Source organism: Pholcus phalangioides, unplaced genomic scaffold, assembly GCF_987345545.1.
Source record: "Pholcus phalangioides strain wild (caught in Gottingen) unplaced genomic scaffold, Ppha-v1.0 ptg000008l_1, whole genome shotgun sequence".
NCBI lineage: Eukaryota > Metazoa > Arthropoda > Arachnida > Araneae > Pholcidae > Pholcus > Pholcus phalangioides.
This window is the reverse complement of record NW_028301601.1, coordinates 5,536,789-5,558,748: the sequence shown is the minus strand read 5'-3', so window position 1 is coordinate 5,558,748 and position 21,960 is coordinate 5,536,789. Positions and strand designations below refer to the sequence as shown.

Sequence of the window (21,960 nt, the reverse complement as noted above, 5' to 3'; positions counted from 1 at the left end):
TAAAGACTTGCGCTCCGAATCCACAACTAGTTCAATGTTGTAAACCGTGTATGTGGACCTGCTGTACTCACTCTGCCGTTGCTGGATTTGCGACTCGCCTGCCCTGTGGTGGTGGTCATGTGCTGTAATATACGATTTGGAGGCATTCTGTTCGTTATTTGTGTACGTCAGCGCCACCTATTGGCTGTTTTTGATTTATTTTTTCCTGCCTTAAAAAAAATTAACGTGACCTAACAATGCTAACTCTGCAAACTTTTTTTTATTTCGGTAATTTTTCCTGTTTTTATTCATTTTTAAAGTTTTTACGGACTTTTTACCGACGCTGTATATGATATCCTTTGCAGAGAAAAACAGGAAAATAATGGATTTTCAGAAAGAGCCTATATTTTAATGGAAATTATACTTCAAATTTCTAATTTATTATAGTACTAGGGGGGGGGGGCGGCCAAATTCCCCCCTCCACTTCTCTTCACAACATATCTTGTTTATTTCGTCCCACTTCATCAGCATGCTATGGAAAGGGACATGTGAAAGCACCAGCTTACTGAAGAAGTGAATTTTACAATAATAAAGCAACCAAAAACAAATGAGATTCATCAAGTACCGACAGAAAACTTACCCCATGGGGGTCCCCAGATTCAATTCGCTGAATTTTAGTGGGGGACCCAGACTGGATATATCTCGGGCTACCGATGTGTTGCAAATTTTACAATGTAAAACAACAAAAATCTATGAGATAAATCCAGGGGCCCCGAATTAGAACCTGTCAACATTTCCATGGGGTCCTGACCTGGAACCTTGTCGGACACTCCCCCGTGAGGGGCCAGGAAGATTTTTCATTTTTATCAATTTTACAACGAATGAAATCCAGGACCCCACATCCAGTAGTGGGGACAACATACGCAGATTTTTAGTGGGGAATCCAGACTGGATTTTTCTGTCTTCCGCTGTTGCAAATTCTACTATGATAATCAACAACAAAAAAATGAGATTCATCCAGGGCCCCCAAAATGAAACCTGCAAACATGGGGCCCCCGACTTGGAAGCTTGTCGAGCATCCCCCGCTGCGAGTGCCTTGAACAATTTTCATTTGTTTTCGCTTTACCAACGAATAAAATCCAGCCCCCCCCCTAACCAATTACCCGGGACACCAATTCGCATACTTTTAGTGGGGCCCCAGACTGGCTTTATCTCGGGCTTCCGCTATCGCAAATTTTTCAGCGTTAAAGCAGTAAAAAAAAACAATGAGATCCATATCAAGGGCCCCTGGAAATAAAAACTTTTAACTTCCCCATGAAGGTATACGTGCAATTCCCCCCTGGTACCCCGACCCTGTATGTTGGGAGCCCTGGTGCTATGTGTATTACCTCTCGGCATCAACCCCCCCCCCACAAGGGCAGTAGCGATCCTCATCACTTTTTGATTTTTCACACTACAAATTAACCACACAGGGGCCTCTGAAAAGCTGGTTTGGGGCCCTGCTGTAGAATGTGGGAGCCTCTCGGTACATGCACATAACATGGTCACGATGGGGCAAATGGGTCCCGATATATGTTAGAGTTAAATGAAAAGTCGGCCCAAAATCGTAACCGACTTCCGTAACATAAAATCGTCACTAATTTCGGTTGCTTAGAAACAGGTCCTTTTCGAGTTTGTGATTTTATATTATAGAGTAGATTTTGTTGCGTTTTTGTTGGTAAATGTATTGAGCGTCATGTTCACTGCATTATATTTGCCATTGAAATTCCATTTCATTCACCCACAGTCTTGAAGCAAGATGGACGTACTGGCCGAAGCAACTCTCGTCAAGAAGGATGGCGAAAAAGTCAGTGCAAATGATGTTCTTGGAGACAAGGAGGTCATAGCTTTTTATTTCTCCGCTCACTGGTGCCCTCCATGCAGAGCCTTCACTCCGGTTTTGGCAGACTTCTACGAGGAGCTGTCTGAAGCTGGTAAGCCTTTCGAGATTGTCTTTGTTTCATCGGACAGATCTCCGGAAGCTATGCTGGATTACATGAAGGAGTGCCACGGCGACTGGTTGGCTGTTGAACGCGGGTCGTCCGAATCTGAGTGCTGTAGTGGTGGGTTGGTAAGATGCGGGGTTAGAGATGGGAAGAATTCAGGTTACATGGGTTCAAATCCACCCACCACCAAATAATTACACTTTTTTGCCGCTGTGGTGGTCGAGTGGTTATAGTGCCGGACTCGTGATGCGAGGATCCGGGTTCGAATCCCACAGTGGTGGTCGGCTGAAGTTGGTTTTCTGTGGTTCCCAACTTCAAGGCGCAAATGCGAGCCGATCTCCCCGTTAAAAAGTCTCGCCACAGAGAGCAACAGTCCTACAACGGTAAATCATTCAACCATAACACTTCACTCATAGTTAGAAAAACTGGGGGCAGAGGACAGCACTACACATAACAAGCATTACACAGAAACAAACTTTACGTCAGGTTGCACTACACGTACACGCACATTCCCACATGTACCGATTCATTGGGGGGTTCCGCGGGGGGGGGGTGCATGTGTGGTGTAGCATTAGTAGGTAGGGGCTCGGGGATCCATGATGTTCTTAAGTCAGCCACCTCGTTGGGCAATTTGCCTGTTGTGGCGTTGTATTTGTATTGTTTTCAACGTTATATACACCTGTACCTAAAGATGTCAGTTTTTCTTCTGTCTTTCATAAAATTAAACATGGGGATCACCTTTTATACGTCAATCGTGTACAATGATGATTATTATTTTTTAAATTCAAATAACTAATTATCAGTTCTGGTTTTCATAATTATTTTAATATCTTTTAATAAAAAACAATTGAAATATTAATAAAAGATAAGCTTATGTTCATAAGGAGGAAACAAAGATTCAACATTTTTTCCGCCTTAATCTCGGAAATTAGTGTCAAAAACCTTCCAGTCGTTGTTGTTTTTAACTTTTTCAAATTAAAAAATAATATCGAAAAAATGTTTCTTTCTTTTCTATTTAAGAAAGGAATGAAAAACAAGAGAAACGTCAATTTCTCACGGAAGATCATTTATAATTAACTCCTTGGATATGAAAAAACACAAAATATTAGTTCTTTCAATTAAACCTTCAAGCCTGGAGGTCGGAGGAGAGTAAAATGGAAACGCCAGTTTTAGCAGATGTTTTAGTTAAAAAATTTTCAAACTAATCGTTGAATTAATTTGAAATTTTTTATGTTTATAACATAATGTCTTATCTATAATATTGCATAGTATCGCCCCTGTATTACCTAATTTTTTTTTCATATTTTCTTTTTGGTAAAATTATGCTTTTCTCTTCTACCACGACACAAAAATTGTTAGTTAAACAGAAAACTACTTAGTGAATTATACAGGACAGTTTGCGTTAAAGGGCTCCAACTCGTTGTATATTTCGCCTGTTGTGGCGTTGTTTTTGTATTTGTATTTGTAAACCAACAACACCTGTCTCATATAGGTGATGATATAGGTTAAACACGCTCTTTACAGTGATAATTATACAGAGCGTTTCAGTTCATCGGGCTAAAACATACTCTTTGCAATAACATTCAGGATCCCACGTGTCCCAAGCATCAAACATTCATCACTCACGATAAAATACGATAAATCAAAATAATATCATAATTATGATTGTGAAAAGCCACATTATTCCTATTTCGAATGATACTAAACATGCAGAGATCGTGAAGTAACATAATGGATTAAAACATTATAAGGTATGAAATTGGACGCCGCTGTGAGCGGCGGCATGTGAAGTCCGAGCCCGACCCGACGTACAGAATACGTCACTCGACGTTGAGCGGTTAATAATAAAATAGAACCAGAAAATATCAATAAGCAGCAATTAAAGGATTTCAATCGCTGAAGCTGTTTCACGAATGCGCAACACTTAAGAAACCTCTTGATCTCAATGAATTCGTGTCCGACGGCAAATTCACGCTTGAACTTGCATCATTTCCGAGTTTCAAGTTCGTTAGATTTCCAAGCGCGTCAAATGCTCGTTCAAACCGTATCCGCTCGATAAATTTGAATCAATTTTTTTAAGTGAAACTTCTTTAGCGAAGTAAAAGTGAAATTTTGCGAGAGATGAATCCAAAAAACCCATCACAGAAAGCACAACTCTTTCTTTTTCCTCAAAAGCGGTTCAGTAGAATCAATTATTATGTGATGAAGTTCCGAGAAGCAGATGGGTTGTGGTGGTTGATTTCCCCACTGGGGGATGTCAATATAGATTTGGCAGTGTCAGAAAATAAAGTTAGGGGGAGGGTGGTTTTGGACGATTTGTGGTTCGGACAAAGGCAGTTTATTACAATTCCCTTAAGGTGGAATCGTAAAACGTTCCATCGTGGTAGCATCATTGGCTGTAGATACAACAAATGAACTATGAAATGAATCATGATACACGGTTAATGTTGTATGTGATACTTGAATAAAGGTGAATACTTGCAAGTTTCACGTACAGTTTGAGTACTGGATGTCCCACAAAGAACAACTTGGCTCCTTTTCTTACAGAGCGGGGGCCACGGTTGGTCTGGAGGTTAATGTTGTGAATTAGTGCTCCGACAAGATGACACCAATATCGTTCGGATTGAGCATTTTATAAAATGGAATCACACCCCTACGGTGGACGGTAGATGAGATGAAGGCCGTGCAGCACTTACGGGGCACCCTGTATATAATAATTTTGTTGTGAATGTCCATCATTCTCTCTGCTGGCAATGCACGTAATAATAAAAAAAAAATTCTTCACCCGTTAGTTTCAAATTCCACGAAAACGTTCTCGGTATTTTAAAAAAATTTTCAAAACTCCGAGAAAATAAAAGTAACTTAATACAAGTCACTTGTAAGTGAAATCCAGGAAATGAATTTCTTTCGTTGAAATTTTTATTCTTTTTTTTTTTTGAATAAAAACAACGTTACGTTCATCAATCACTAGTTCCAAGGGAAGAGAAATAATTCCGCTTTCACGATAAGATTAATAACGTGTCAGTATTGTACGTCATGACGTGTGTATAAGTACAGCGTATATCCCCACTTTACCGAACCACTACTATACATCACGCATAGCAAACAGGGGGCATGGTATTTTACTGGCGAACCGTTGATCATAGCAGTATACTTCCAGTTAGAAAAGGTTTCCAAGTAACGTGCAGTACTCAGATAGATAGAACCGCCCACAACCACGGACTGACGCAGAGAGCAACTTACTTCCGTTACCTCAAAAGAGGCATGCGTTGTAGTACTCAGATACGTCATTCATGTATTATAAGGAGGGTTTTGTATAGTAATAATAAAAAAATTAACTTTTTATAAGGACACACTCTACTCAGCAACCCAATCATAAAGTTGTCGTTCTGTCTCTCCTGATGTGCCAACTCAAAAAATTCTACGTTACGTTTACAAGTGCAATATTCACTGAGATAAATTTTATGAAAGTTGCTAAATTTCAGCATTTACCAAAGTGCTTGGTGAAAGTCCGAAATGTATTTGCTTACTAGCGTTTTTCGGCCTTTTACCGTAACATATATCTATATAAATTATATAATATTAATATATATATATAATTAGTAATTAAATATATATGTAAAACTATCGAAACAAGCTACAGTAGACATGGTTATGCCCATATTCTCTTGATGCTGCGCCATCTGTGATTCATTATATGTAAAAAAAGTGTGAATATATATACATTATATATATATATATATATATATATATATATATATATATATATATATATATATATATATATATATATATATAATATAAATATATATAAATAAACTTTAACGTTGAGACACTTCCAGTGTGACAGCTCCAGCCCTATTTGTGGTATTGACTTGACTTGACTTTATTATTCAGGATTTTCAGCATCTAAGGCTATTCCTGTAGTAAACATCACTCTTTCTCAGGCTGACCATATCTCCTCAAAAGAAATACGGGAAATAGGGATTCCAAATACGGGACATTGCCAATTATCGCCAAAAGTTAAAAAAAGTTGCCAAATTTTGAGAAATTACTTAAAAATCGAAGTGGCGGGAAATAAAGCATTACTGTGAATTGCAGTGCATTTAAATGAATTCCACGAAATAAAACGTTCACCAACACAAATGTGAGAGATTAATATTCTTATTTATAATTGTAATTATCATAATCTAATTTATGAGTGAGAAAATAATTTCATTCTTTGACTTTAATAACGAATAAAAATTCAGGTGAGCTTCGTGTAAAAGACGGGAAAAACCGGGACACTTTCGCTAAAAAAGTCAGGAAGGCCAGAAAAAACCGGCACTGTCCCGGGAAATACGGGACGTATAGTCACCCTACTCTTTCTGGTGAAACGCTTCCCATCTAATGTGGGAGATTTTGAAATAATACTTACATACCCGATTTGGCCGGATCAGCGACTATGTACCTCGTAGGCGATCTCCCTCCCGTGGGAGTGGTACGAGATTTATGACTAGATTGCAAATGAAAAAAGAAGACGCCATTCATCTTCCTCTTTTCATTGCCGTCGGAGTTGGGGAAAGGAAAGCCCTATCACCTGCACAAATCGTACACAAAGTCCTTTGGAAGAAATGAGACAGTTTACAGTTAAAAAAAGAAATATCTTATCGCTTTTCTGGCTAGCCAGCCCATAAAATCCCGTGCTGCATCTGTAACATCTACTGCCTTCGTGGTCCGTAAAACATAGCTCAGTCCGAACGGGCGATATCACCCATTTTAGAAAACACATATCCAAGTCCCTAACTGTACAACCTCTGAAGCTCTCGTTACACGTTGCGCTATTCAGTGAACGGAACGCAAGAGTCTGCACCTAATTTTTGAAATCAATTTATGAAAAGCGCCTCGGGTAGCCCGAAACTAGGCTGACCGAGGCTCTGATAATCATGTTTTCACTATACTCAAGAAATTTTCATCGAAGCATACTGAAATTTCAGTTCAATACTCAGTTTCGTAGATACCCGATGTGAATAGTTACGGTTGCAGACAGTTCAGAACAGAGGAAAGTTTAATTATGTAAACCCTGCAGTGGCAAAATGAATAAATCCAAAAATATTACCTATCAATTCTTCGGATAACAAGAAGTTTTATTGCCACGTCACATTTATTGAACATTCTGTTCCATGTAATTGTGGATGACGAAATCCCAATCTTCATACAAAAGCAGCAGAAATTCAAAAATTATCCATCAATTTCTAAACTTCTTCACGGGTTTTGCAAACCTCTAGTGGTCTGCTCAATTTTTCATGTGCGAAAGTCAAGGAATTGAGCTTCTTACAATCGCGTATCAATAATTTCAGGTCGACGAGGCCGTATGGAGTGACCATTTTCTCGATTACAGGGTCCTGGTCATCCTCCAGAAAGGCTTTGTGGCGATGCTGTCGGCAAGAGTGTGTAGGTGTTGGTTTCGAATAGCATAAATCTGCCAACACCTCGTTATGTGTGCGCGCCTTTTCTTGGCCTCTCTTCCGCTGTTTGGAAAAGAAGGCTTTTGGTTTCTTGCAGAGTAGAGATGTCTTTTAACTGTGTGTCCGTGTATTCTTATTTCGTATATATGTGTTAACGTGCCGTGTGTTTCTTCTAATTAATAAACCGTATATTTAACCGTATCTAGAATTGAACAGTCTTAGTGGAGTCAAATAAAATTTAACTATGGATAAATAGCTACTTCAATTTAAATGTCATTATCATCTCCGGCAACCACATATGGTGTCCACAAACTGGTGACTCAGGACTATCGGATATTACCTTATGAAACCACTGTTCCAGTTCAGCCTCGTATGTTATAACGAATCATGAATACCTCTCTGCAATGTGGATTTTAATTTCAGTTTCGTGGTGAGTGAATATTTCTCTCTTTCGTAGGACTATTGCCGTCTTCATTCTTTCGCTATGGCAAATCCGCAAGCAACTGCTAGTCAGACTGAACTTTCCCTTTCGGGAACCGAAGTCTCACGTGTTTCATTCCGTGCGCCTCCATTTTGGGAAGCCGACGTTGATTTATGGTTCCTTCAAGTGGAATCCCAGTTTATCACGGCAGGCATTACCGCGGATAAGACGAAGTTCCATTCGGTGATTTCCGTTCTCGACACAAAAATCTTGTCTTACGTGAGTGATTTAGTACGTAATCCTCCACACACGATTTATATGAGACTCTAAAGAAACGTATTCTTTCCCGATTTGCTCAATCTGAAACTGCTCGCTTGAAATCTCTTTTTCATGAGTGCGAGCTAGGCGACAAAAAACCGTCCCAGCTACTTTGTGAGATGCGAAACTTGTCGAATAACACAATCAGTGATGATGTTTTGAGCACATTATGGCAGCAAAGATTACCCGTCAGTGTTCAACAAATTTTGTCGATTTGTCGGGATCCTCTTGACTCTTTAGCTCAGATAGCTGATCGCATATTAGAAGCTTCGAGTTTCAACGCTGTCGTTTCTCAGGTGTCTCAACCTCCTCTGCCTTCTTCAGAGTTGCATGAGCTTAAAAAAGAAATTGCATCGCTCGCTACACGAGTCGAAGAGCTCTCTCGTTCTCGAAACCAATACAGAGGTCGGTCGCGAAACAATTCGAAAACTCGTGAGCGGAAAAAATCTTCAGATCGCTCCGATCGACGCAAATTGTGCTGGTATCATGCTCGATATGGTGAAAAAGCACATCGTTGCATTTCACCTTGCCAACACTCGGAAAACTAGTGGGAAATCCTGTTACAGCGGCGGCCGGAGATTGCCACTTTCAAAGTCGCTTATTCATTTGTGATAGAAAATCGAAAATTCGTTTTCTTGTTGACAGTGGTGCAGCTGTGAGCTGTTTTCCTAAATCACTTGCCAAAGTTTCCAAGCCTGACGACCTTTCGTTATATGCGGCTAATGGCACTAAAATTCACACATATGGAACTAAGCATTTTGAACTTGATCTCGGACTGAGGAGAATATTCTCATTCAATTTCTTAGTGGCCGACGTCACAAGTCCTATTTTGGGTGCCGATTTCTTGGAGAGATTCGGTTTACTTGTTGATGTCAAGAATCGCCGGTTGGTTGATAATTTGACAACTCTATACTCTCTTGGTGTCGTTACCACTGGTCCTTCTCTCGGTCTAACTACAGTTTCTGGTGCCACTACATACCATAAAATTTTGACCAAGTTCCCAAATCTCACTGGTTCGGTCTTAAATTCTCAACCCAAACCACATGCCATTATCCACTTCATCGAAACATCAGGGCCTCCCGTCTTCGCAAAGGCTAGACGTCTTTCTCCTGAAAAACTTTTTGCCGTCAAGAAAGAATTTAACTTGCTTTTGAAGCAAGGCATCATTCGTCCTAGCAAAAGCCCTTGGGCTAGTCCTATCCACCTAGTCCCAAAAAAGACAGGTGGTTGGCGCATATGTGGTGATTTTCGTCGGTTGAATGCCGTAACTACTCCTGATCGTTATCCTATTCCCAATATTCAAGACTTTTCTTTCGGTCTGGCTGGAAAAAGAATATTTTCTAAACTCGATCTTGTAAAGGCATACCACCAGATTCCTGTGAAAGAAAGTGATATTCCCAAGACGGCTGTGATTACACCGCACGGTCTCTTTGAGTATGTTTTCATGACCTTTGGGCTCAGGAACGCCGCACAAACATTTCAACGATTCGTTGACAGCATCCTCTCGGATCTCGACTTCTGCTATGTTTACTTAGACGACATTCTTGTTGCGTCAGCTGATGAGAAGTCGCATGAACAAGATCTCGATGTGTTGTTCAAGAGACTAAGCGAATACGGTTTAGTTCTCAATCCTGACAAATGCCAATTTGGACTCAAAGAAATTCAGTTTTTAGGTCATCTTGTGTCAGAAAAGGGCATTTCCCCGTTGCCGGATCGTGTTACCGCACTTTTGGACTATCCATTGCCCAACACAATCGATGAGCTGCGACGTTTTCTGGCACTAATAAATTTTTATCATCGTTTCATGAAAAACGCTGCCTCTACGCAAGCATGTTTGCATGATCTAGTTAAAGGCAAACAAAAACGGGATAAAACAAAAATCGTCTGGTCTGAGGAAGCAAAATCTGCATTCGAGTCATGCAAGGAAATGATTTCCAATGCTGCTCTATTGGCTCATCCTATTTCAAGTGCGCATCTCCTTCTAGCTGTCGACGCGTCTGATTTCGCGATTGGCGGAGTTTTGAATCAAGCAGTTAATGATCAAACTCAGCCATTAGGATTCTTCTCGCGTAAGCTAACTTCAGCTGAACGCAGATACAGTGCGTACGATCGAGAATTGCTAGCGATATATTCAGCAATTAAATATTTTCGACATATGCTGGAGGGATCTGACTTCGAAATTCTCACAGACCACAAACCATTGGTCTATGCATTTTCCCAAAAAAGTGAAAAATGTTCACCTAGGCAGATTCGTCATCTAGAATTCATTAGTCAATTTTCAACCCGTATCAAGCACATTTCAGGCGATCGAAATGCAGTAGCCGATGCATTTTCAAGAATATCGGAAATTGAAATACCTCCTAGTATCGATTTCGCCGAGATGGCTCGCGCTCAGGATGAGGAAGAATTGCGATTACTTCGTGAAATGGACTCAGGTCTCGAGTTAAAACCAATGACTTTCGGTTCTCCTGAAGTCACTCTACAGTGTGATGTTTCCACTGGTTCAATTAGACCTTACGTACCGTCAACGTTTCGCCGCGCTATTTTTGATGCAGTGCACAACCTCTCCCACCCTGGTGCCAAAGCTACTACTGAAATGGTTCGCAGACGATTCATCTGGAAATTTTTAGAAAGGGACTGCAAAGAGTGGTGCAAAACTTGCATCCATTGCCAGCGATCCAAAGTTGGTCGTCACACACATTCTCCTATTGGTGCATTCGGATTACCTTCCGCAAGGTTCTCGCATGTCCATATTGACATCGTGGGTCCACTTCCACCAAGTAAAGGAAATCGTTACGTTGTGACTTGCAGTGACCGATTCACCAGATGGCCGGAAGCTATTCCTGTACCCGATCAGACTGCTGAAACTGTGGCATTCGCTTTCCTGTCGAATTGGATCTCCCGTTTTGGCGTTCCAGAACGCATTACTACGGACAGGGGTTCTCAGTTTGAATCTGAACTCTTCCGATCTCTTGCGAAGTTGCTGGGTGTGGACAGGGTGCGTACTACCGCTTACCACCCACAAAGCAATGGAGCCATCGAGAGATTCCACAGGGACTTGAAAGCTGCCATCATGTGTCACGATACTAAAAGATGGGTTGACGTTCTTCCTACCATTCTACTCGGGATACGCTCAAGTTTCAAACCTGATTTTGGTGCTACGCCGGCGGACATGGTCTACGGAACATCTCTGAGGTTACCAGGAGACTTCTTCAAAGATTCCGGTAAGCACACCTCAAAATCTGATTATGTCACGAACTTGCGTATGACTATGTCAAAGCTTCGTCCTTCGCCTTTGTCCAATCATTCCAAAAAACATTTTTGTGCACAAGGACTTGGCCAGATCCACACACGTTTTTGTGAGGGTTGACACTGTAAGGCGTTCGCTACAGCAGCCTTACCAAGGACCTTATGAAGTTTTGAATAGGACTGATAAATTTTTTACTTTGCGTATCAATAATGAATCTAAGTGTATTTCTATTGATCGTTTAAAACCTGCATTTTTGTTTAATTCTCTCGAATGCAAAGAATCTAATGTTTGCAAATCATCTATATGTAATGCCCCAGCCTCGCCACAGGGCTTCGTCACGAGGTTCGGACGGAAAGTCCGTTTTGTGACACCTTATCAAGCTTAACGTCCTTCGGACTCGTGGGGGAGTACTGTGGCGATGCTGTCGGCAAGAGTGTGTAGGTGTTGGTTTCGAATAGCATAAATCTGCCAACACCTCGTTATGTGTGCGCGCCTTTTCTTGGCCTCTCTTCCGCTGTTTGGAAAAGAAGGCTTTTGGTTTCTTGCAGAGTAGAGATGTCTTTTAACTGTGTGTCCGTGTATTCTTATTTCGTATATATGTGTTAACGTGCCGTGTGTTTCTTCTAATTAATAAACCGTATATTTAACCGTATCTAGAATTGAACAGTCTTAGTGGAGTCAAATAAAATTTAACTATGGATAAATAGCTACTTCAATTTAAATGTCATTATCATCTCCGGCAACCACATATGGTGTCCACAAACTTACAACCTCTGAAGCTCTCGTTACACGTTGCGCTATTCAGTGAACGGAACGCAAGAGTCTGCACCTAATTTTTGAAATCAATTTATGAAAAGCGCCTCGGGTAGCCCGAAACTAGGCTGACCGAGGCTCTGATAATCATGTTTTCACTATACTCAAGAAATTTTCATCGAAGCATACTGAAATTTCAGTTCAATACTCAGTTTCGTAGATACCCGATGTGAATAGTTACGGTTGCAGACAGTTCAGAACAGAGGAAAGTTTAATTATGTAAACCCTGCAGTGGCAAAATGAATAAATCCAAAAATATTACCTATCAATTCTTCGGATAACAAGAAGTTTTATTGCCACGTCACATTTATTGAACATTCTGTTCCATGTAATTGTGGATGACGAAATCCCAATCTTCATACAAAAGCAGCAGAAATTCAAAAATTATCCATCAATTTCTAAACTTCTTCACGGGTTTTGCAAACCTCTAGTGGTCTGCTCAATTTTTCATGTGCGAAAGTCAAGGAATTGAGCTTCTTACAATCGCGTATCAATAATTTCAGGTCGACGAGGCCGTATGGAGTGACCATTTTCTCGATTACAGGGTCCTGGTCATCCTCCAGAAAGGCTTTAATGATTCCAGTAACGTCACAAGATGTTTCGATACAAAGTCCTTTTCAATGTTCGTCCCCATTTTTTCACAGCTGTTTCAAGAGGCTTCGAATGTTTTAGGATGTATCTGATGCGGAAGACTTTGTCCGATGGGATGTCGTGTATGTGACGCAATATAAATCATGTGGTCACTAAATCACTCGGTCACTCACACATTCAATCACTCGGTCACTCACACAATCAATCACTCGGTCACTCACACATTTAATCACTCGGTCTCTCTTACATACAATCACATGGTGACTCAAACAGTCAATCACTCGGTCACTCACACATTTAATCACTCGGTCACTCACACATTTAACCACTCGGTCACTCATATGGTCAATCACTCGGTCGCTCTTACATACAATCACATGGTGACTCATATATTCAGTCTTTCAGTCACTCACTTGGTCACTCATACGGTCAGTCACTTGGTCATTCTTATGGTCAGTGACTTTAAAAGTGTAAATTGAAAGACTCATTGGAAGAATAAATCGTTTTAGAAATCCGCGGCACATTCACAGATCACTTGTTCGACCAGAAGGAGTATTTACAGATCACTTTAGTCAAGGGTGTTCTACAATCAGGAGACAGAGGGCCACTTCATGGATTTGAAAAAGTACAGCGCGCGGGCCACTTATGTGATCTCGAACAGTGCCGCCAGTCACTTAAGTGATCTGTAAATGTGTCGTGGGCCGCTCAAGTGATGTGGGACTGTGCCGAGAGCCACTCAAGTGATATCAAACTGCACTACGGGTCACTTACGTGATCTGTAAATTTGCTTCGAGCCATTTTAGTGATTTGTTAATGTACTGGGTACCACTTAAATGATCCGTAAATGTTAAGAGAGGTTCCACTGTACCAATATATAGCATTTTCGATAAGTGTGGTCATATTTAAAAACATTTCAATCAATATTTTGGCAATATTTGGCACAGGAGCAAGAAACGTGGCATAAATCGGCAATATGCAGCACAATTGCACAATATCGTACCTCCCAAATAGCGGACGTTGTTAATTGGACGGACGGAAGAAGAAAGCAGAGCACGTGACAGAAAAACTCTATGTGACAAATTGATGCGTAACATTATTATAGCCTTCCGTCGAAATAAAATACAGGGCGTGCTGTAAGTCCTAATTCATCTCGTCAAATGTTCGTCGTAGAGAGAGGTATGGTTTCAGTACAAGAAATAAGTCGAGATCCGTCTGCTTCTTAGCCCAACAAAGAAAAACTCCCACGTCTCTAAGATAAATATTAGCTGAGATATTTAAATTCAAAAATCGGAGGAAAGATCAACATAAATGAAGGAAAGAAACATTTCCCGTTAGTTTATGCTGTTCTTTCCCAACTTTCCTTCGATTTTTGAATACGAGTATCTCGGCGAATCTAATGCAGTCAAAAACACGGGAGTTTTTTTGTTGGCTAAGAAGTGACAGGGCAACAACTTTCTAATTGTAATGAAGACGGGGGGACCATTAAAAAAATTTACATTTTTTTATTTTGTCACACACCGCGTATTTACTCTCACAACTTGTACAGAGTGATTTCTGTACAAATGTTGAGCATTAGGACACGATTCCTCCTCCCCCCACGTGACTTTCTCCGTCTCTTCCCTCCTCCCGCTCTTTGGTATATGCACAATGTTTCAAAATCCCCGGATTAGAAGTAACACCAATCAAAGGGCTTGAAATTCCCCGCCACCTGAAAAAGAGAGAGAGCAGACGACTTTTTTTGGTCGTTCTGTTTGTCTCTCCCATGAGCATAAACGAATGAGTAAGAGCTCCCGGATGTGAAAGATTGCCCAATGACAAGGCTTGAAGTTTCCCGCCAATTCCAGAGAGACAGCTGACGAGCCAGACAGAAATATTCTACAGCGCAGTCGCGAATTTCGGCCTCATCAACGACGTTGTTGTTTTTAAGGAATGGATTTATTAACAGAAAAGGAAAAATTCATTTTTCAGAGTTTATTCGTAAAACTCTGGATAAAATTCATTCTTTCTAAAGAAAATTTTGAAGATAACAGATGGTCTGACGGTGATTTGGGGAATCTTTGCTCGGAAACTGAAGATGCCCGGTCCAAAAAGGGCACCTCAGACACTCTGCACAAGGCAAATGATGAAACATTACAGAAGATGCGTGACCCATATATTTCAGGTTCGCCCTTTTACTGTGTAGGACATTTTATGATGAAGGAAATAAGAAACAACCTCATTTTAATCCATTAAAAGCCGTTGTGAATGAGCAGGGATGTGTGCATGCGACTTTTCAAAGCGTGAATATATGGAAAGCATGGAAAAGTCCAAAGCACAGCTGAATGTGGAGGACATCACAACAAACAGAAATGAAAGAGGAAATTTCGTGTGAAGTGTGAATTTGAAAATTGTGAAAGTACAGAACAACCAACCAGAGCATATGAACCTCAAGTTCACGATTAAGTATATAGGACAAAACAATGCATGTATGTAAAGTGTAAACAAAACAAGAAATCATGTACATGTGAGTTTTGCATGGTGAGAGTGAGAAAAACATGAGCTTATGCAAAACCACTTCTCGCATTTTAATCCGTTAAATATTGGGTATGAGATAACATTTCCGTCGTGAATAGGGAATTGCTTTTATCCACGAGATCTCGTTATCGCTTTATATTAGATGGAAATCGGACTTTCCACTTTCCAAGTCCAATTCAGAAATATGAAAACGTATGACTCCATTATTAAATATCAACATTTTTTCGTGGACTCCGTTGAAATCAGCCATCCGCGATGTAACGTTCTTTATTAAGATGATTATCAGATCACGCATCGATATCAATTGTAAAGCAGGATATTTCTCTCTTTAGGGGTCATTCAAGTATTACGTCAGCTTTTATGGGGGGGGGGGTCGGGTTTAATAACTTTTGATGACAATAGGGGGAGGGGTGGTTTGAATGATGCTTACGTCATCAACTACACTTTATTTATGGGAAAATCTCTTAAAATATTTTTCTTATAAATGTATTTGTGTCCTTTTAAATGGTACCCTTTTATCGACTTGCCGATTTGACGTATCGCCGCCATTATTAGAATCTATCCTGACACGGAAGTACAGCAGAAACGGTGATTAGATGACCGCATCATACGTTGATACAGCAGGTAGTCTTATGTCATCTCTCGAGAGGTTACAGTATCAACCTCTCAATGAGACATGGATATATGGAAAAAATATGTCGGTGTCATTCAAAATCGGAAAAAAACAAATAAATATCAAGAAGATTGCAATAAACTCACAGACACTCAAAACCAAATAATTCCCAAAATCAAAATAAGTAATTTGCCCGAAAAAAGAATGAAAAATTACAAAGTTAATCTCGAAAAATCACAGAAAAACACGCAATGTGATATCAAAGAATTAATTATACGGGAAATAACCATCAATCGACTGCCAATCGACTGTTTTTACAAGGGGACACCAGTATCGATTGGTGAGGGACAATGCGAGGTTATGGTTTCGCAGGAAATGTTTCTCTAATAGGGTTTTTGATAAATAGAATAGCTTACCCCCCCGGTGATAGTTAATTGTAACACAATTGACACGTTTAAAAAGAAATACGATAAACATGTTGGAGTAAATCGAGAAGCTTATCCATACTTAGAATAAGACAACCATAAGTATTCTTATGGGCATTGTATAATATTTTATCATGTATATACATTGTTAGTAATTGCATTTTTAATTGGGTTGCTGTGTTTTTGAAATATGACATCCATATTTTTATGGACATCTTTTTCTCGGCCACCTGGTTGATCATTTTGCCTGTTGTGGCGTTGTATTTGTATTTTGTTATTTTTATATTTCAAACGAGAGTGATTCCCAATATGATAAGATAAGAGAAAGTTACTTAAATGATTATTTTTCTGTACTGAATGTTTATATGCATGCACGATAGCACAAAAAATATATTAAGGGATTCCTTGTCTCGAATAAAAAGGGATTTCAAAAGAATTACGTCAGATGTAGAACCTCTGAAAGTAATAAAAACCCTTTCAGAGCGAGAATTTTGTCGAAGAAATGACGGATATGCAAAAAAGATATATCTAAAGTCCAAAGCGCGTAAAATCCAGAAAGTGTTAGAAATTTTCGAATGGCATTATTTAAACATTATTTCAGCCTTTCCTAAGCTTTTTTCATCTCAGAATAATTACTAGAAAAAGTACATTTCTTTGATGTATTGGGATGAGGATATAAAAAAAAAGCCTCACCGTGTCTATTTACGTGCTTGTGTTCATGATATGGAATATCTTCATAGAGCACATTGTATCATATAATGAATCAACAAAAAATTTCATTTTAACCTCTTCTTGATAGGATTTTTTTTCAAATTTCCGATCCAAATACAAATACAAATACAACGCCACAACAGGCAAATTGCCCAACGAGGTGGCTGACTTAAGAACATCATGGATCCCCGATCCCCTACCTACTACTGCTAAACCACACATGCACCCCCCCCCCGCGGAACCCCCCAACGAATCGGTACATGCGGGAATGTGCGTGTACGTGTAGTGCAACCTGACGTAAAGTTTGTTTCTGTGTAATGCTTGTTATGTGTAGTGCTATCATATGCCCCCAGTTTTACTAACTATGAGTGAAGTGTTATGGTTGAATGATTTACTGTTGTAGGACTGTTGCTCTCTGTGGCGAGACTTTTTAACGGGGAGATCGGCTCGCATTTGCGCCTTGAAGTTGGGAACCACAGAAAACCAACTTCAGCCGACCACCACTGTGGGGTTCGAACCCGGATCCTCGCACCACGAGTCCGGCATTATAACCACTCGACCACCACAGCGGCGTGCCAATAAATAAAAAATCATTTTATTTATTGCTGAGAATCAATACATGTTCCTTACTGAATTCGATAATGCAAAATATTTTTGTCAGTAAGGAGTTTGTTGCTCGACCTACTGGTGGTCGTACATGTAACATCTCATTCACTGATCTCCAGTTTTTCCTGCAATGCACGTAAATTTTAAATTAAAAAAATAATAATCTCATTTTTCCAGGGTTTAATCTCTACTGGGTTTCATCGGTTACACCGCGGAGTCAAATCGGGAGCTATCAAGTTATCTTTCGTGAACGGAATAATTATAGGGAGAAAAATAAATTTAATTCCGAAAACGCATTCGGATAGTTGCATAGAAATTGTTAGAATTAAATAATTTTATACTGCTTCTCAGGAAATCGAATAGATAATGACACACGAGATACTTGAACAAAAAACTATATGAATAACAGCAATTATTAATCGTTTCTCGTTCATATTCCTCATTTGCCAGTAACTTTTTACTGAATTTTCGAACGCAGTAAAAAATTCTTTCACAATTATAAAAAGATGTAACTTGCAATCAGTGATATTACAATTAATGTAGAAAGAAATCATGCGCGAAGCACTCGACGATAATTGACATACCAACGTAATTTACAGAATTGGCACGTTATTGAAGACATTGTTGAACTTCACCGAACAATAAAGTTTTGAAAATAAACCTTATATATAAAAAAATAACTTTATATACGTTTAACACATAAACGAATGTTATTTTGCAGAATAAATCTTAAATCCTGTATTTTTTTCTGTTTTCATATTGCATGGGAATATTTAAGCTTCAATAAGAGAAAGTTAGGGATAATTTCAATATTTTAGGATAATCGTCTTCGCCGTCGTGGGGAACGGACGTGCTATTATCGCGCTCCGCTCACCGACACGCCAGTGCGCCATTTTGTGTCTTTCTTTGTGTTTTTCTTCGTTCTCGTGAGTTTTACTTAGCGTGTTGTTTATTGTTGGGTCATATTCTGCGGTGATTTTCTTTTTTTTTTTTAGCGCACGTTGGATTGTGAGATAAGTGGTTTTTTTTTTTTATATTGCTCTCATTTTTTTTTAAATTTTCGTTGTGTATTTTCGATCGACTTATATTTATTTTTCTCGTTCGCATTTCATTTTCGTTGTTTTTTCGCCAGGTTCGGTCGCTTCTTTGATATAAGTTCGTAGGTTTTTGGACGTTAGTGTTAGCAAACAGTGTATTCTTTTTCCCGGGTACTCTCAATAACATTGTTTTCCTTCCATTTGGGCCTATTGTTGTAGTGTTAGTGTTTTGAGATAGTTAGCTAATTCTAATAAGTATAAATTGTACTTCGTAGCTTAATACTTTTTTTAGAGGGTGTTGTATTCTTTATATACATATTTATTTTATTCTTCGTGATTTAGTGCTGAGCATTCTACTTTACGTAATTTTTTCGTATAATCTCTTACGTATATTTTGCATAGTAATGTATTTTACATTATTTTAATTTCCAGTTAACGTTTCTCATTTTCGTATTGTTAAGTATTATTATTATTATCTAGCTTTAGCAATAGTGTTAGTATGCCTCGACCTCGACTAGTGTTGTGTAGAGCTTGCGACGGGAGGTTTCCCTGGTCTAGGGGTATAGTAGCTGATAGTTTCAATTGTAAGGGGTGCTTGGATAGAAAAAGGCTGGAACACGAGGTCGAAGCTTTACGGGAAAAAGTTAGGGTGCTAGAGGGTCCGGTTATAACGGACCCTCTGGTCGTCGAGCCACCTATTGATGAAGAAGCAATCTCCACGAACAACGACATTTTAGAGGGCGAATGGGAGGTCGTGGATGAGGTAGAGGGGGATAGTGATAGGGGTTTAATCATCGGCGATTCTATGGTTAGGGAACTTGGAACCGAGTGTGTAGGGATTTTCGGGGTTTCGAGCGCTGTTGTCTTCCTGGGGGGAAGATTGGCAACGTTCGAGACGTTTTTCATCGCCGAAAGTTGCCCTTGCGGGTGATTCTGTGGGTGGGAACAAATCAGGTAGGAGCGAATATTAGTGAGTCTCTGTCAGAATACCGGGATTTACTATTATCCGCTAGGGAGGGGGGTTCAGATGTGGCAGTGATTCCAGTGCTGCCAAGGGGTAGTAGGGGATATAGGAGTAGGATCCACCAATTCAATATAGGCCTGAAGGACATTTGCTCCTCACTTGGGGTCACGTTCTTGGAGCTTCCCGCATTTACCGATAGGTGGCTTCGTTCGGATGGGATCCATCTAAATAAGAGAGGGGTCTGGGAGGTTTACGATAGTCTTAGGTCAGGTTTTTTACTCCCAGACCACGTAGTCGGGAATGCGGGTTAGTTAATGATAATCACAACAGTACTGACGGGGAATTACCCACCTCTGACTTGGATGGCTTCTCGATTGACAACAAACCACCGGGCAAATTAAAATGTGTGTTAATAAATGCCAGGAGCTTGGGTAACAAGAAAGATTTTTTAGAAACTATGATAGTTGTGGAGGACTTGGATCTTATAGCCATTACAGAATCTTGGGCAAACGATGGGGATGAATCTTTCTTACACATCTCCGGATACGATACTTTTTTGAGAAATAGATCTGATAGGAAAGGGGGTGGAGTGTTGATATACGTGAAATCATGTTTGAAGGCTAGAGAGTGTAACGTGCAGAGAAGTGATATTGAAACCATATGGGTTGAACTTGAGAACAAAAGACGTCATAAGCTTATTGTTGGGGTTTGTTACAATCCACCGAATAGGGATCAAAATTATATCGCCAAAATGCATGATGAAATTTCCTACATGTGTAAGCGAAAGAGGGTTCTCACACTAGGGGATTTCAATTACCCGGGTATTGATTGGGAGAACCTTTCATCTGGAAATCAGTATGAAAGAGACTTTCTTAAGTTGGTGCTCGAAAATTTTTTGTATCAGCATGTATCAGAAGCCACTAGGGGTACTGCTATTTTGGATTTAGTTCTTACTAGTTCTGAGGATCTAGTTGAACATGTTTCGGTGGGGGAAGAGTTTTCTTCCAGTGATCATCGTATCGTCAGATTTCTCTGTAACTTTTCCTCGGGTAAGGTTGATAACAAAAGACTGGTTCCTTGTTTTCGGAGAACTAACTTTGATGTTTTGCGAAGAAGGTTAGCGGAAGTTTTCAAAGACCGGTTGGAATCAGTAGGGGTGGTAAGTCAATGGGAAGAATTTAGTACGAAGCTGTCCTCTGTTTTGCACGACGTCATACCCTTTGTTCGAAAAAAGCGTGTTTGTACATCACACCCTCTATGGTTCACGGATAGCGTGCGGAACCTTTATCTTGAAAAGAAAAGAGCATTCAGAGAGTATAAAAGTGGACGAGGTGACCTATCATTGTTTACTGATAAAAGAAGACTGTTGAAGAAAGCGATAAGGGATAGTAAAAAGCAAGTTGAATCTAGGTTGGCAGATAACATTGGCTCTGACCCAAAATCATTTTTTCGATACGTCAATAATGGATGTAAGGGGACAGTTGGCCCCCTCTCGATAGGAGGCTCAAAAGTAGAGAGCAATGTAGGCATGTGTAGTGCTTTCAATGACTTTTTCGCGTCGGTTTTTAATGGAGATAATGATATTCGATATACGGGTGTTGCATGGGGTAATAAAACGCTCAACAATATTCAAGTGGAAGACGTGGAGGTCCTAAATCTTCTAAGAAATGTATGTGCAAGCAAAGCACCAGGACCAGATGATATCTATCCCAGGGTTCTCAGGGAAGGTGCTAATGAATTGTTGGGGCCAGTCGCACAGATATACAGGAGTAGTGTTGCTGAGGGTATCGTCCCGAGAGATTGGAAACTGGCTAACGTTGTTCCTATATTTAAGAAGGGTAGTAGAGAAGTGGTGTCTAATTATCGTCCAGTGAGTTTGACGAGCTCCCTCTCGAAAATTTTGGAAATTATCATCAAAAGGCAGTTTGTGAAGTGGATAGACGAGAATAATGTATTGTCGGATAATCAGCATGGGTTCAGGAAGGGGAAGTCATGTGTAACTAACCTCCTTTGCTTCTATGATTACGTGACTAAGGCTTTGGGTAAGAGCAAAAATGTCGACGTGGTTTACCTTGATTTCCAGAAGGCATTCGATCGGGTCCAACATGGCAAACTCTTGAAGCGTTTACACGAGATTGGAATAGGGGGCAACTTGCTGAATTGGATAGAATCGTGGTTAAGAGATAGGTCGCAACGAGTTATGGTGAACGGGGAATTCTCTGGTTGGACAGACGTCACAAGTGGAGTTCCTCAGGGAAGTGTCCTTGGCCCCATACTTTTTTCACT

The 21,960-nt window shown here is 40.0% G+C and overlaps 1 pseudogene; it reads left to right on the top strand.

Moving 5' to 3' along the window:
• The first annotated feature begins 1,747 nt into the window (after positions 1-1,747).
• Positions 1,748-2,158, top strand: LOC149083544 (nucleoredoxin-like protein 2 pseudogene; annotated as a pseudogene).
• The last annotated feature ends 19,802 nt before the right edge of the window (positions 2,159-21,960 follow it).